Below are 13597 nucleotides of genomic sequence, written 5' to 3'. Positions count from 1 at the left end.
TGCTAGGGCCTACACCCCCACCCCACTATTACTCTACATATGTCTTGTGATGCAAATAGCATATGTCCTCCTTATAAGAGACAGAGATGATGTCTTTGGAATCTTCCAGCACATAGATAACATCTAAGGAGTGATGGGGCAAGGTGTTCATAAGCATTCTCCAAGACTGTGAGTCCAAACACCCTAACAAGACCTCTGGCTTCAGGAAATGAGTATTTTTAATTAATTAATTAATTAATTAATTAATTAATTTAAGTTTGTTTAGAGAGAGAAAGTGTGTGTGTGTGTGTGTGTGTGTGTGTGTGTGTGTGTGCAGGGGAGGGGCAGAGACAGAGAATCCCAAGCAGGTTCTGCACTGTCAGTGCAGAGCCCAACTTGGGTTGAACTCATGAACCATGAGATCATGACCTGAGCTGAAATCAGGAGTTGAATACAACTGACTGATCCACCCAGGAGCCCCGGGAATGAATGATTTATGAAGGACACCTGGACTCTGTCCTTATTCTGACCAGTTCCTGGATGCCTAAGAGAACATGTGCACCACACCACAATCCCCAATAAAAACCCCAGACCCCAAGCATGTTCTTTTCCTTTCCAAGTCTTCCAGACACTCTGTCCAGATCTTTTTTTTTCTTTTTGTTCTCTTTCTCTTTCTCTTTCCATGTATATCTTGAATAAACTCTGCTTTCACCTCCTGCTGGCTCGCATCTGATTCCCATCCTTTGCAAAGGCAAGGACCCTCTTGGCTAGTCCTGTAGGGCCCCACTCTACATCAAACCCACTGCTGGCATCAAACCCACTTAACTCTCACAATGGCGTTAGGAAGTAAATTCTATTAGCTCCAGTTTATAGATGAGCAGAGTGGGTCAGGAAGAGTTTATGGTCATGTAGGAAGTGGTGAGAGGATCTGACCAGCAGATGCCAGGCACCAGAGCCCCTCAACAGCACACACTCTGGATGGCAGTGTTAACTGTGTAACAACAGCATTCACAGTGCTGATTATCAGGCATCATTACTGGAATCATCAGTCATTAGCTAGGAGGTTGTACTATGCTTTACTGTGAAGATACCCAAGCTCAGAGCAGTTATGTAATTCTGCTTGAGCCTCAGGGTGTGTTTTGGACCCAAGCCAGACCTCAGGCTGATGCCCCAGTGCCACACCTGGAATGTACCCCATGGAAACTCACACTTGACTCAAAGTTTGTGCCCCAAGCAAACAGGTCATGAGGCAAAGATTTGAGCGCAGGAAGTCTGTTGGGGAGTGCTCCCGAGATCAACAGTAAGTTGTAAGATCAACAGCAGTACGGGTGGCAGGCAGGCAGGAATGTGCAGAGGGAGAAGCTGAACTGCAAGGAAGTTACTACTGAGGTCTCAGCTGTTTCATAAGGAGCTGTGGAACTGGGAGGAACCTGCAGAAATGTCCCAGTTGAGGTGAGGCTGAGGTGAGTGGGCCAGGCCCAATCCATCTTTGGATTCTGGGTAACCATGGGTGAGGCAGCTCCCTTCCCCCCTCGGCAATTCCTGCAGAGGGCCTCAGCTATAGACAATGGCTGACCACAAAGAAAAACATGTGTTCAGTGACTTGATCACTCACCCTCTCATCCCACCAGCCCACAGGCAGTGATAGTTAGATCTGAGCAAGGAAATATAAAACAGGTGCTGGCCACACCCTCTGAGCCACCCCCGAGGGATACAGCCACACCTTCAGAATCACCTGTAAGTGCTAACATAACAGGAAAGGCCTAGCCACAGAGCTGGCTCAAAAGCCACAAGGGGACTTCTAAGAGCTGAGCAGGTGCACAAAGGGTGCAACTGCAACTTGCCCTTAAATACCTTTAAGGTCACCACAAAACTCATTAAAAGTCTATAAATATGTGATATATAAATAAATACAGTTATAACAGAATGCATCATGGGTAGGTGCACGTGCAGGCCAAAATGTTATATAACCACCAGCTGTCAATCAAAGCCACATTTCCATGCACATAAAGCAGGCTTAAAAGAATGAAACTAGGGTTTCTTGGGGCCATTGCCACTCTTGCTCTGGCAATGGCCCACTTTCATTCTTGAAAGTGTACTAATCTACTCAAACTCTCCCCATTCTGGTCTCAGGCCTCCGATTCTTTGGTGCACCTGGGACAAGAACCAGGTGACCCACTAACAGGCAGTTCTCTTGAGCTTTCTTTATCAGAGTAACTTCCTTCTGCCTAATCTTTGAGAACTCTGAGATCGCACCTGTCTGAGCCTTCCCTCTCCTGCAATAGTTCCTCCCTTTGTTACAATGGTTCTTTTGAAGAAAGCCTCTCCTTACCTAAATCAAGATGTGTTTTATTTGACAGTAAATTTGTACAATGTAGTATGATACAGTATTAACAGTGAAAAACTACTACAAACTGCACACCACAACATGGATGGGTCTCACAAGCATAATGTTGAGAGAGAGATGTCAGTCACATGAAAATACCACAATCTACACCTAAAGCTTAGACAGGCAAAACTCATCTATAGTACAGGAATTTAAGCTGGGGTTACATTCGGGTATAGACTGAGGGTAGGATAGGCATGAGGGGTCTTCTGTGATATTAGTAATGTTATTTATTCATATGGGTTTTGGTTACATCACGCATTCTCTTTGTGAAAATTCACTGAGCTGTACAGTTAGGATTTGTGTACTTTTCTGAATATGTTTAGGCTTCAATAAAAGTTTATAAACAATGAACAAAAGACAAATGACCATTTAATCCACTGTGTGCTGGGCACACAGGTAGTTAACCTTGACCTTGTGTCTCAGAACTGTTAGGGGAGAGAGAACTGTTCTGTGTAACTGTCACCTGGGAGCAGGCATGAGCAACTCTTATTCCATTTGAGGAGGGCATGGCCTTTGGCCAGAACTAGGGGAAGAGCATTTCATTTGAGAGAGACAAAGTAGGGGAAAGCAGGACAGGTGGCCCAGGGAGACATAAAAACCATCCTCAAATATGTTTGGGGTTGGGGAGAGACCTCCTCAGTGCTGCAGGCCTGGCTGGCGGCAGGGTGGGGGGGAGGGCAAAAAAGGAAGGTTTCCAGTGTCTCTGACACTGAATTTTACCTGATGCAGTGTTCCTGGAAAACAACAACAGTTAGGAAATCCTCTCCAAAAACCAGCCTTCCCCATGTCACTTGAGATGATCTTATGTATCTGTGAACAAGGCTGACCCAGATTCAGAAACGACTAGCTGAACTGACCAATCTGTACAAAATGCCTGTTAAATTGAGTTGAGTAAACTTTAGTCAGGTTTCCCCCTCCCCAAAGGCCCCCAGACCTTGACCACCCTTGGGCAAACATTGAAATGGCCCTTCCCCAGAACCAACATCTCCTTATGAACTGTCCTATTGTGTCAACTCATCCCACCCCCATACCCAGCACCTCCTCAGTGCTCATCCTCCACCTCCCACCTCATTCCCAGTTCTATCTAGTCTTATCTACGCCTGCCTACGAAAGAAGAGCCCTCAACAAAGTAGGAGGAGAAGGACAATTCCTTAGTCTGATGAAGTGCAGCTACAAAAGATCTACAGCAAACTTAATGCTTATGGTGAAAGACCAAATGTTTCCCTCTAAATTTTGGAATAAGACAAGGATATCTTCAACATTTTTTTTCAACATAGTACTGGAGGTGAGAAAAAGAAGTTGAAGGTATCAGACTGGAAATGAAGAAACAAAAATCTTTTTAAAAAAGTTTTTATTTAAATTTCTTAGTTAACATACAGTGTTACATTAGTTTCAGGTGTACGATGTAGTTATTCAACATTTCCATACATCACCCAGTGCTCATTAGGACAAGTGCACTCCTTAATCCCCATCACCTATTTCACCCATCCCCCCACCCACCTCACCTCTGGTAACTGTTAGTTTATTCTCCATGGTTAAGAGTCTGTTTCTTGGTTTGCCTCTCTCTCTCTGTTTTTTTTTCCCCTTTGCTCATTTATTTTGTTTCTTAAAATCCAATATGAGTGAAGTGATATGGCATTTGTCTTTCTCTGACTTATTTTGCTTGTCATTAGGCATTATACTCTCTAGCTCCTTCTATGTCATTGCAAATGTCAAGATTTCATTCTTCTTTTTTTCAATTTTTATTTTAAATTTACATTCAAATTAGTTAGCATATAGTGCAACAATGATTTCAGGAGTAGATTCCTTAATGCCCCTTACCCATTTAGCTCATCCTCCCTCCTACACCCCCTCCAGTAACCCCCTGTTTGTTCTCCATATTTATGAGTCTCTTCTGTTTTGTCTCCCTCCCTGTTTTTACATTATTTTTGTTTCCCTTTCCTTATGTTCATCTGTTTTGTCTCTTAAAGTCCTCATATGAGTGAAGTCATATGATTTTTGTCTTTCTCTGACTAATTTCAATTAGCATAACACCCTCCAGTTCCATCCACGTAGTTGCAAATGGCAAGATTTCATTCTTTTTGATTGCTGAGTAGTACTCCATTGTATATATATACCACATTTTCTTTATCCATTCATCCATCGATGGACATTTGGGCTCTTTCCATACTTTGGCTATTGTTGATAGTGCTGCTATAAATATGGGAGTGCATGTGTCCCTTCAAAACAGCACACCTGTATCCCTTGGATAAATACCTAGTAGCGCAATTACTGGGTTGTAGGGTAGTTCTATTTTTAGTTTTTTGAGGAATCTCCATACTGTTTTCCAGAGTGGCTGCACCAGCTTGCATTGCCACCAACAAACAATGCAAAAGAGATCCTCTTTCCCTGCATCCTCACCAACATCTCTTGTTGCCTGAGTTGTTCATGTTAACCATTCTGACAGGAGTAAGGTGGTATCTCATGGTGGTTTTGATTAGTATTTCCCTGATGATGAGCATTTTTTCATGTGTCAGTTGGCCATCTGGATGTCTTCTTTGGAGAAGTGTCCAGTCATGTCTTTTGCCCATTTCTTCACTGGATTATTTGTTTTTTGGGTGTTGAGTCTGATAAGTTCTTTATAGATTTTGGATACTAACCCTTTATCTGATATGTCATTTGCAAATATCTTCTCCTATTCTGTCGGTTGCCTTTTAGTTTTGCTGATTGTTTCCTTTGCTGTGCAGGAGGTTTTTATTTTGATGAGGTCCCAGTAGTTCATTTTTGCTTTTGTTTCCCTTGCCTCCGGAGACGTGTTGAGTAAGAAGTTGCTGCGGCCAAGATCAAAGAGGTTTTTGCCTGTTTTCTCCTCGAGGATTTTGATGCCTTCCTGTCTTACCTTTAGGTCTTTCATCCATTTTGAGTTTATTTTTGTCTATGATATAAGAAAGTGGTCCAGGTTCATTTTTCAGCATGTCTCTGTCCAGTTTTCCCAGCACCAGTTGCTGAAGAGACTGTGTTTATTCCATTGGATATTCTTTCCAGCTTTGTCAAAGATAAGTTGGCCATACATTTGTGGGTCCATTTCTGGGTTCTCTATTCTGTTCCATAAGCTTTCATTCTTCTTAATGGCTGAGTAATATTCCATTATATCTATCTATCTATCTATCTATCTATCTATCTATCTATCATCTATCTCACTTCTTTATCCATTCATCAGTCAATGGGTCAATGGAAATGAGCTATTTCCTTAACTTGGTTATTGTTGATAACGCTGCTATAAACTACCCTATGATCCAGCAATTGCACTGTAGATATTTACCCAAATACTAATTCAAAGGGATACATGCACCCTGGCATTTATAAAACAGTCTTTATTAGCAGACAGTATGCTCTTGCAAGTATGAAATCCTAAGGAATATTTTTTTAAAACACACATACAAAAACCTGTATTAGAAATAATAAATGAGTTTGGCAAGATTTCAGAATATAAGATCAATATACAAAATCAATTGGATTTCTTTATACTAACAATAAATAATTCAAGAATGAAATTGGAGAATCAATCCAATTCACAATAGCATCAAAAAGAAAAAAAAGTACTTAAGAATAAATATAAATAGGGGTGCCTGGGTGGCTCAGTCGGTTAAGGGTCCAACTTTGGCTCAGGTCATGATCTTGCACTCCATGAGTTCAAGCCCTGCATTGGGCTCTGTGCTGAGCTCATAACCTGGAGCCTGCTTCAGATTCTATGTCTCCCTCTCTTTCTGCACCTCCCCTGCTCATGCTCTGTCGCTGTCTCTCTCTCTCAAAAATAAATAAAACAGTAAAAAAAGAAGAAATATAAAATATAAACAAAGGATTGCAAGCCTTGTGCTCCTAGAACTATAAAACATTATTGAGATAAAGGTCTATAAAATGGAGAGACAGTCCATGTTCATGGAGTGGAAGAGTCTATTTTTATGAAGGCGATTCTGCCCAAATTGTTCCAGAGATTCATCAAAACTGCTATCAAAATCCCAGAAGACTTTACCATAGAAATTGAACAGCTCATTTGAAAAATGATATATAAATGCAATAGACTGAGATTAGCCAAAACAACTTTGAAAAAGAACAAAGTTAGAGTATGACAATTTCAACATTTTTCATGAAGCTTAGTAATCAAGATAGGCAGTACTGGCATAAAAAAAAGACATATAATAGAAAGTCCAGAAGCAGACCTTACATTTATGGTCAATTGATTTTTTTTTCTCTTGATATTTTAATATAATGTTTAAGTTTATGTGACAAATCAATATTAACAAATAGATCATTACCAGCAGCCCAGAGGTTCCCCTTGTGTTCCTTCTCAGTCAATACCCTGCTATCCTCAAATGTTATCACAATCCTGATTTCTAACACCTTGAATAGTTTTTGAGCTTTACATAAATAGAATGATCTAGTATGTATCCCTTGGTGTTAGAATTACTTCTCTTAATTTTATATATTTTTTGGGCTTTATTCATGTTTTTACATGCAATAGTCTGTTTTCTTTGCTGCATCTTTTTTATTGAGAGAAAATTTCATGGATCATAAAATTCACCTTTTAAAAGGGTACAATTCAGTTGTTTTTAGTATATTTCATGTATAGTTTGTTTTTAGTATATTCATAACATTGCACAACCATCACCACTATTAAATTCCAGAATATTTTCATCACTCCAAAAAGATACTATCTGTCATCCTTCCCATTAGCAGACACTCCCCATTCTCAACCCCCCCTCCCCAAGCCCCTGGCAACCACTAATCTACTTTCTGTTTCTATGGATTTGCCTCTTCTAGATATGTCATATAAGTAGAGTCATAAAATATGTGGCCTTTATGTCTGGCTTGTTTCACTTGGCATGTTTTTGAGGATTATTCATATTGTAATATGTATCAGTTAGTTCTTTTCATGGCTGCATAATATTTCACTGTATGGATATACCACATTTTGTTTATCCTTTCACTTTTTGACTATCATGAATAATACTACTGTGAACATTTGTGTATAAGTTTTTAAGTGAACGTATGTTTTCCATTTTGGGGGGTATATACCTAGATGTGGAATCGCTGGCTATAGTATAGTTTAGCATAGTATAAACTCTATGTTTGACATTTTGGTATAGCAAAGTTAAGCTTACAATCTAGCAATTCCACTCCTACCATTTATTTATGTGAGATTTCCAGAAAAGGCACATTCATAGAGACAGATAGCAGATAAGTAGGGTCTGGGCCTGAGGGTGCAAGCCAGGATTGACTGAAAATGGACATGCAGGAAATGTTTATGGTAATAGAACAGTTGTAAAAATGGATTCAAATAATCGTCGTGGAACTCTGAACATTGACTAAAAAATCATTAAACTGTACACTTAACAATGAGTGTTTTTTTTAGTTATAAAGTAATCTCTACACCCAATGTGGAGCTCAGACCTACAACCCTGAGATCAAGAGTCAACATGCTCCACCAACTGAGCCAGCCAGGTACCCCAACAATGAGTAAATTTTATTGCATGAAAATTATACCTCAATAAAACTGTTATGAAATGCTAAAACAAAACAGAAAAACTAAACTACAAGGAAGTAGTTGTTTCCCAGGGAATGGCACAGGTGATAATTGTAGTGTTCAAAATGATTTCAGTGACACAGAGACATCCTTACTGTTTATGTAATGCTTTAATGTAGTTTAGAAGACATGTAGCTTATGTCTTGAAAATTGAACTTATTGATAGTACTGCTTGTGCTGAAGCTAAAGTAGTTATAGAAGTAATAAAGATATAAGCAAATTTAAAGAAATCCCAATTAAATGAAGGAGGTGAGTGGCCATTGCAAGACCAGAGAAGTTGAATGGGGGTGATAGAAATCACCCAATCCAAAATTGCCAAAATGGAAAATTTGCCATGGGATAAATTTACGAAAGGAAAATGCATGTCATAGAAATGAAGTGTGGATGCATAAAATGATCAAATTTATTTATTTGTTTATTTATTTGTTTGTTTATTTATTTATTTATTTATTTATTTATTTATTTATTTATGAGAGTGTGTGAGAGCAAGGCAGAAGGGTAGAAAGAGACAGAGAGAGAGAGAGAGAGAATCTTAAGTGGGCTCCACACTTGGCACAGAGCCCAGTGCAGGGCTGGATCCCATGAACCTGGGATTGTAACCTGAGCTGAAATCAAACGTCCAATGCTCAACTGACTGAGCCATCCAGCTGCCCCTAAAATGAATGAATTTATGGTGACAATAAGTCCACCCCGTGGTGTGTCAGAATGAGGGTGAGGGTGGAGGGGGGGGGCTTTCACCTTTATTTCCTGTATCTGTCTTTTTAAATTAAAAAAAAAAAAAGGTTGGGGTGCCTCAGTTGGTTAAGTGCCTGACTTCGGCTCAGGTCATGATCTCGTGGTTTGTGAGTTCGAGCCCCATGTCGGGCTCTGTGCTAACAGTTCAGAGCCTGGAGCTTGCTTCAGATTCTGTGTCTCCTCTGCCCACCCCATGCTCATGCTCTGTCTCTGTCTCTCAATAATAAATAAACGTTAAAAAAATTTTAAAAATAAATAATAAAAAAGCTTTTGTTTATGAGCACTCAGGGGTGTGGAGCAGTTGTGGTGTTGAGTATGTGTGATCTCTCAGTGTCAGGGTGGTCCAGGGCAAGTAAGGCTTCATTTGGAGGTCCTGGGTTCCTCATCTAGAGAAAGGATGATAGTAGCACCTTTCTTATAGGGTGGTGAGGAGGGTTAAAGGAGTTAGTGTGTGCAAAGCACAAGTCAGGACTGAGAAATGCTTACTGAATCATCAGGTGTGTCAAGGAAGACACTGTTTAGGCCCACGGGATACAGCAGGGAGGAAAGGAGGCAGAAGGAACCTGCTGACCAGCATTTATAGGCTGGGAGGAGGAACAATGGAAGATACAATATGCAGACCAAAAAGAATGAAAAGTGCTCAGTGATGGCGGGGCGGGTAGGAGGGGGACATCTAAGGTCTGACCAGATCAGAAGGGTAGGGTTCGACAAAAGGTAGAGAGTCTGGGGGTGCTGGGCTGAGGCTGGTGTGATTATCAACAACAATAATGATAGTAAGAAAAAAATAAAAGTGTTGGGAGTTGGCCCATTTCTTGCAGCCTAAACTGTTTTTCTCTTAACTGAGAGAGCATATGTAAAGCAGGTGGCTCAGAGCCTGGCATTCTTGAAGCTGTTTTAGGAGCTTCCGAAGTGGCATATGACACCCAAGAGGGTTGAGGTCACCTGTTCCTCAGGCCTCAAATCCCTACCCACCACCCCCTCCCCCCAGTTCCTTCTGCATCCTGCCTCCCTCCAGGGCTCATTAATGCCAAAGTTTCTAACAGGTGTGCTGCCAGGGAGGCAAGCATCTCTCAGGAACCATAACAAGGCCCTTAGTTATGCCAAGAAACTTACTGGGCCTGCAAGTCTGCTAGAGGGAGTAGATGTAAGCAAGTGTGTCAGCTGTTCCTAGTGGGAGAGGACCCAGAGCCTCCAGCTGGCGTGAAGCCAGATGTCTTTGGCAACAGCTCCAGGGAGACCTGCCAGGGCTCCAAAGGCGAAGTGAAGCATTACTGTGCCCACTGCAGGAACAGGAACTGTCCTTTTCTGCTAGATCCTTCCTTTGCTGGCCAGAATGATCCCTCAGCATTCCTTACTTGGCCCAGACCCCACAGCCCTTACTTCTCTCCTGGATGGGCTCTTTAATGGGGGCATAACCTTGGTCATCCACTCTTGGTGTTGTTCTAGGGATGAGAGGGAGTTTGGTGTGTTCATTGGTTTCCAAAACTTAACTGAATGTAAGTACTGTGTCTTACTTACTGTGTAAGTACAGGATAGAATGAAGCAGATGCCAAAAGAGGGACAGAGAAGATACTGAAGGAGTGGGGGGAGTGACATCTTCCACTTGGGGACTCCAGGCAGCTTTCTGGAGAAGGTTTCAGACCAACTCCCTATGTACTCACTTCATCTGACCTGAAGGTGGGTACTGGGCTCAGGGTTCCTCAAAGTTTCCCTTGGGCCTTGCCATACTCTAGGACTGTACCTGAAAGTACTGAGGTCTCTTGAGAAAGTGACTTTTGTTCACCAGTACTCTAGCTCAGCACAGAGGCAGAGTCCAGACTTGGAGGGACCCATCATAAGTCCAGCATCCAGGGTGAAACCAGATTGGCTTGGTCACTGACCATACGGAAATCTATGAGGATTCAGTTCCAGGAATGCATGGTTCTGAGAGACCATAGGCAGAGCCTTGAGCATGGAGGGAGGACCTGCTCTGAGACATGAGCCTGTCACACCTATCTGAGTCTGTTTTCACATCTGTAAAATAAGAAGGTAGAATGGGGTGATCTCAAAAGGTCTCTTCTGACTCCGAAATACCTCACTTTCATGGCATTTCGATTTGTCCTGTTTCCAACATCTTTGCTGAATATCCTGCCCATTATCAGGGTGGGTTAAGGCCAAGATAAACAGTATATTTTCTGGGCTGCTTTTATTACAGTTAGATAAGGTGACCCATGTGACATATGATAGGGTACCCATCCCCAAATTCTTCTCAAGTACCCCTTCCTGGGATTGTTCTTCTTATCTAATTGATCCCTGGAGCTCTTGGCCTGGACCTGGGACATAGTAGGAGTTCAGAGAAAGAGCTGTTTGTCCTCAGAGCTCTTCCAACCACTGGCTTCCCTGCCCTGGGTTGGTACAAAGCTGGTAATTGTCTCAGGAGGACCCATAGAGGTATCCTTGAAGACAGGGAGAACATGAGGAGACTGGGCTCCCACTCATTCCCATTATGAGAGAGTCAGGGTGAGTTTGCCAGAAAAGTCTGTCTTATCAGCCAGTCCTCAAAGGCAAGAATTCAAGGAAAGAAAATGAATGGTGTAAAGTGCCCTGGTGAACAGGAGAGAATAACATATAGAGGTTATTTTGTCAAATGCCTACAGCGTACCCTGCTTCCAATTTTCACAAGTGAGGAGACCAGGAAAATACTAGGCTAATCATGGGCCACCTCTATCCTCCAGCCTCTACAAGGATGAGGTCGGGGGAATGTTTCTTATCTGGGTCATAACTGACCTCTTTCCTTCCTGATCACCTGCCTCTAGGACCTGATTTAAAAACACCTGTTTGGGATTTCATGCCCAAAGCTGATTAGACTCCTCAGTTCACTTCTGTTCCAGCTTCATCTGTGCAAGCCCTTTCTCTAGTTTTTAAACTTATTCACTTCTTCAAATTCAGTTATTTATTCTCTGTTATGCTCATGGCCCACCCACTTCCCTCCCCTGACATTTCTGACATGTTAGCATGTTTGTAGGTTAATCTGGGGTGACTGGATTTGTAACATGTGCAAATGGCATGTGCCTTCAATCTTTTCCCATTTCTCCCCTTTCCTGTGTGTGTCTTTCAGCTTTTCCACATGGCTGCCCACCCCCAGTGATGCTGAAGATCCTGGTTCCCACCCCACCCTGGAGGATTTCTTGGTGGCATGTACCAAGGAGAGAGTTTGAGCGGTCACTGTCTACCATGAAGCCCCAGCTCGTGCTCATTTTTTCAGACCTGACTTGCCAGTCTAGTTCCAGCCCATTGTGAAACTGAATAAAAGAAACTTAATTTAAAATGGAGTGGGGAGGGGCGCCTAGGTGGCTCAGTGGGTTGAGTGTCTGACTTTGTCTCAGGTTATGATCTCACAGTTCACGAGTTCAAGCCCTGCATCGCTCTAACTGTTGTCAACACAGAGTCCGCTTTGGATCCTCTGTCCCCGCCCCCCCCCGCCCCACCTCACGGCCCCTCCCCTGCTCACACTCTCTCTCAAAAATAAATAAACATTAAAAGTAATAAACAAAAACAAACAATAATTAGTCAGAAAGACAAATATATGACTTCATACATATGAGGACTTTTAGATACAAAACAGATGAACATAAGGCAAGGGAAACAAAAATATAAAAAACAGGGAGGGGGAAAAACATGAGAGACTCTTAAATATGGAGAACAAACAGAGGGTTACTGGAGGGGTTGTGGGAGGAAGGATGGGCTAAATGGGTAAGGGGCATTAAGGAATCTACTCCTGAAATCATTGTTGCACTATAGGCTAACTAACTCAAATATAAATTTAAAAAATAATTAAATAAAAATTTTAAAAAATTAAAACTAAAATTATAACATCAAAAGAAAAAAAAAAAAAAACCCAAATAAATAAAATGGAGTGGGGAGGCCAGAAGGGGGTGCTCTCACGTGCCACCAGTCCTGGTCCATAGACTCCAACAGGAAGATAAGCACCTTGCATTCCCAGCAAGAAGCCTACTTTACCACTCCCGAAGGGGGGAGGAAAAATTTCTCCTTGTCCAGCAACAAGCTCAGACAATAGGAAAATACCACAACTCAGCCAATGAGAAACCATTACCACCCTGAACTCTTGTTTTCTTCCAATGGATTTTCATTCAAAGCAGTCCCTCCCAACTTCTCATTACTCTCTACAGTAAGATTCCTCTCCTTTGATCTTGGGACTTAACTATGGCTTTTTCTATAGCTTGCTTGCCCTAAATCACAATTCTTCTGCTATTCCTGGATAAATCCTTTTTTTTTTTTCCTGGCAAAATGACTGGCTTCTTACTTTTAAGGTTGACACCACAGTCCCAGCTGGCTACTTTTCTCACACATTTGGAACCTCAGCTGACTGGCCATTTGCCTCACTATTCCCCTGCGCACTTTCCCTTCCTTCTAGAATGGCCTCTCCATTCTGTGCCCCTTATGTGGGGTTATCCAAAGCCTCTACAACCTTCTGAGCTTGGGGACTCTGACAGGCTAAAGTATTTGTGGGTGACTCACACCATTTCTTTCCTGCAGTTGTCTTTGTGGGATGGTGAATTTGAGCTGCTAATGGCAGGATGATATTTATTTTACTTTGTTTTATAGTATGTGAAGGGTTGTATGTAACTCTTAGGTACTAGCTCAGGACCACACACAGAAAGAACCAAATAGACTAGACTTTTCTGGATGGCCCTGGAAGTGGGGTGCTGGGAGTAAATACGCCTGCTCCATAGAAAGGCCCAGAATTGTCCTGCCACGTTGTCCTAGGTATAGTAGGTCTTCAGCCCTGTGGACTTCTGATAGCTACCACAGTAGGTCTTCAGGAGGTACGTGGACATACTGTAGTCCCAAGAAAAGAGGAGAGGTCATCCCATTAGGAACTCTCAGCAGCATTTGGAAGTTTCTCCATTCCAGCCCCTTGCTCACCAGCT

At 42.1% G+C, this 13597-nt stretch overlaps 1 long non-coding RNA gene across 1 annotated transcript; it reads left to right on the top strand.

Annotated features, from left to right (window-relative positions):
* Positions 1-10203: 10203 nt before the first annotated feature.
* On the top strand, positions 10204-11973 carry LOC123599401. The gene is made up of 2 exons (XR_006713143.1): positions 10204-10343; positions 11764-11973. It is a non-coding gene; the product is annotated as an uncharacterized LOC123599401 (long non-coding RNA).
* The last annotated feature ends 1624 nt before the right edge of the window (positions 11974-13597 follow it).

The sequence above is a fragment of the Leopardus geoffroyi genome, chromosome A1 (assembly GCF_018350155.1).
Source record: "Leopardus geoffroyi isolate Oge1 chromosome A1, O.geoffroyi_Oge1_pat1.0, whole genome shotgun sequence".
Lineage (NCBI taxonomy): Eukaryota > Metazoa > Chordata > Mammalia > Carnivora > Felidae > Leopardus > Leopardus geoffroyi.
Note: the sequence above shows the minus strand (reverse complement) of the source record. Positions and strands in the feature narration are given on the sequence as shown.